Source organism: Psammomys obesus, unplaced genomic scaffold, assembly GCF_907164565.1.
Source record: "Psammomys obesus unplaced genomic scaffold, mPsaObe1.curated_primary_1811, whole genome shotgun sequence".
NCBI lineage: Eukaryota > Metazoa > Chordata > Mammalia > Rodentia > Muridae > Psammomys > Psammomys obesus.
In genome coordinates this window covers 14153007-14156874 of record NW_026596040.1, presented here as the reverse complement: position 1 = coordinate 14156874, position 3868 = coordinate 14153007, and positions in this window count along the sequence as shown.

Sequence of the window (3868 nt, the reverse complement as noted above, 5' to 3'; positions counted from 1 at the left end):
ATGGCAAGGTATATTAATGCTTACTAGGTTAAGGATATACTATGGCATAAGTTCTCTGGTAAAACTTGTAATTGATAAATATTTGGACATTTCCCCTCGTATTTACATATTTTAAGTAAAAACCTCACTGCTGAGCATAACACTTGAACGAATAATCAAGTTTCTAAAACAATAATATACATTTACCTATGATAAAATACACATTACACGAAATTGTGGTGCATTTACACAATGGAATACTACTCAGCATTAAAAACAAGGAAATCATGAGATTTGCAGGCAAATGGTGGGAGCTAGAAAAGATCTTCCTGAGTGAGGTATTCCAGAAACAGAAAGACACACATGGTATATACTCACTCATAAGTGGATATTAGACATATAATAAAGGATAAACATACTAAAATCTGTATACTTAAGGAAGCTAATCAAGAAGGAGGACTTTGGGTAAGATGCTCAATCCTCATTCAGGCAAAGAGGATGGACATCGGAAGAGGGAGAAAACAGGCAACAGGACAGGAGCCTACCACAGAGGGCTTCTGAAAGACTCTATCCTGTAGGGCATCAAAGCAAATGCTGAGACTCATAGCCAAACTTTGCGCAGAGTGCAGGGAATCTTATGAAAGAAGGGGGAGCTAGAAATAACTGGAGGGGACAGGAGTTCCACAAGGAGCACAACAGAACCAAAAAATCTGGACACAAGATCTTTTCTGAGACTGATACTCCAACCAAGGACCATGCATAGAGATAACCTAGAACCCCTGCACAGATGTAGCCCATGGCAGTTCAGTGTCCAAATGGGTTCCATAGTAATAGAAACAGGGGCTGTCTCTGATATGAACTGATTGGCCTGCTTTTTGATCACCTCCCCCTCAGGGGGGTGCAGCCTTACCAGGCCACAGAGGAAGACAATGTAGCCAGTCCTGATGAGTCCTGTTAGGCTAGGGTCAGATGGAAGGAGAGGAGGACCTCCCCTATTAGTGGACTGGGGGAGAGGGAGGGGTGGAGAAGAGGGAGGGAGGGTCGAATTGGGAGAAGAAGAAGGGAGCTACAGATGAGATACAAATTGAATAAACTTGGGGCTGGAGAGATGGCTCAGAGGTTAAGAGCACTGGCTGTTCTTCCAAAGGTCCTGAGTTCAATTCCCAGCAACCATATGGTGGCTCACAACCATCTATAACAACATCTGGTGCCCTCTTCTGGTGTGCTGGCAGAATACCATATGAATAATAAATATTTAAAAAAAAACAAATTGAATAAACTTTAATTAATAAATGACACAGAAGATGACAATGCAGCCACTCCTGATGAGATTTGATAGACTAAGATCAGAAGGAAGGAGAGGGGGACCTCTCTTATCAGTGGACTTGGGGAGGGGTTTATGGTGGGGATACAAAGTGAATAAAGTGTAACTAATAAAAGTTAAAAAAATGAAAACTAGAAAAAATAAATTTTTGTATGAAAAAAAATACACATTACAGAAAGTTGAAGTATATTTTCTTTAAAAATATATGTGCTATTGTCAGATTCTTTCCCAAGCAATTTTTAATCTCTTTTCCTAACCTTCAAGTTCAAAGTTACACAAAATACTTGAGAGCTTATTTTAAGAGGGTTAGGTATCCAAAATCTGAGAAACGCATACAATTATTTTTTATCATATTTGCCAACTTTGTCATAGCCATCTGTGCCACAATAACAGAGGTTTTTTTCCATGTGGTCACTGGCCTCCTGAGCCACGCCTGGCAGGCTTCAAGACCGGAAGAACTTTGGGGAAAACACCTAGAAAACGAACAGATAAAAGATGGAGATCTGGAGCGTCACACCAGGTCTGGGCAGTTCCCCTGGATCCTTCCCTATATCCAGTTTGCAGACAATTCCGGCCTAGAGTCCTTTCAAGTCTCAGCAGCGGCAGCTATATGGTCAGTGTGTGCGCATGTGCCAGGCTGACAGAGAGGGCTGGCATTCCCTGGGTACCTTCTCACCTTGTCAACATAGACGCGAACGAGCCAGCAAAATGCAGAGGGTAGGCATTCCTTGGATGTCTCCTCATCTCCATGTCGACCTGGATGAAACCTTGATCTTCCAGCCATGACCTGGTCCTAGATTGGTCCAGCTGGTAGGAATGGTGAGATCTTGTATTCCCTTTGATGGGTCTCTGCACTTGTTCTATAAGGCAGCGAGGCCGACTTCTGTTCCACACAACCTTAGGGAAATCAGCGCCTTGTAAACACAACTGGGGCCCCTCTGTCTACCAGCTGAGCAGTGAGAGACTGGGGTAAAATGCATCCGTGGCTTGTCTGAGTCTGCATGCTCACACACAACTGTCTTTCGATTGAAAAGTGAAATGTACCTTGCTGTGAAAAAACAGTTTGAATGATCCTGATGAATTACTGAATCCCACGGGGTACATGGCAGTTGGAATGTCACCTCTGATACTCTTAAGAAGATAACATCCCTTAACATGGTGGTTTAAATGAGAACCGTCCCCTATAAACTCCTGTACTTGAATGCTTAGTCCCTAAGCGTTAGCACTTTTTAGGCAAGTGAGGCTGTCCTGGAGGAAGTAGATCACCAGGAACAGGTTTTGAGGGCCTTGGCCCTCCCACCCTCCACTCTTTTCCCTCTTTCCTTCCTTCATGTTAATTAAAAAAAAAAAATCACCAGCTTCCTGCTTCTGCTATATGACTCCCTTACTATTGACCTTGTTTATTTGACCTTTCCCACCATGGTGGACTCTACTCTAGAACCTTAAGTCAAAATAAATCCCTTTTCCTCTAAGTTACTTTTGCTCCTGGAATTTTAACACCACATCAAAGTAACTAGAAAATATAGTCATTGAAGGAGTTTTGTAATCCGGAAGGTGAAAAAAGTCTCAGTTTTCCTTTTATATTGAAAAGAATGCCAGACTTTTGTTGCAGCAAGGAAACCATAAGAACACTAAAAAGAAATTGTGAAAGAAAGATTTTTACTTTCAAAATAGCAATGGTTTTCTGAAGTCTGTAAGCAAAGTAAAGGATTGTTTAAAAGATAAAGTTACTCACTAATAAGAGATAAACAAAATTTAATTTCTGTCCAGAACAAAGTGCTATAAAAAAAGAAAAAGAAAAAGCCTGATCCACACAACAAAATCCTTGTTCCCTTCAAATTGAAAGAATTAAATAGTTCAGGAGACAGAGGCTGTGAACACTTACGAATAGGAAAACATATTGCATTTATACACACACAAACACACACACACACACACACACACACACACAAGATGCGCACAATAAACTCCACTTTTTCAGACTGATAGAGATGAAAATACCTGGGTACACCCCAGGAAAAGGAACATTCATAAAGCAGGAGCATCTGATGTGAACAGGAGCCAAAAGTCATCCTTTTGGAATGCAGTTTTGAAGTAGCTGGTAAGTTTAAAAATATGCATATCTTTTTACTAAAATGTTACTTCCAGGAATTTATCCTGTATGAGGTCAAAGCTATAGGAATAAGGGTATAAAGTGAGGTGTTTCCTGCAGGACATTGGGAAGAGCTTGGGGCTATGGCAGTAGGTCTTGTTTCACAGATGGCACTTAATGTAGCCAATGGACACAGTAGGAATTAGCAAAAAGAGAGAAACTGTTTGCCTTTCCCTAACACGTAATGATTTTCAAGGTTAATAGATGAATATGTTAATAGAGGAGAGACGTTAACATTCCATGCCGCAGCTATATTTTTAGGGTAATTATATATGCTTGTGTGTGTTGCATGTACATGTACAGAATGATAAACAACATATTGGTAACAGTTTTCTAAGGTTCCCTATTGCCTGAGGCTGAAGGGCAGTGTGAGAAGGAGAGCTCTTTTCGGGATATATCCCTTTACTGTGCCT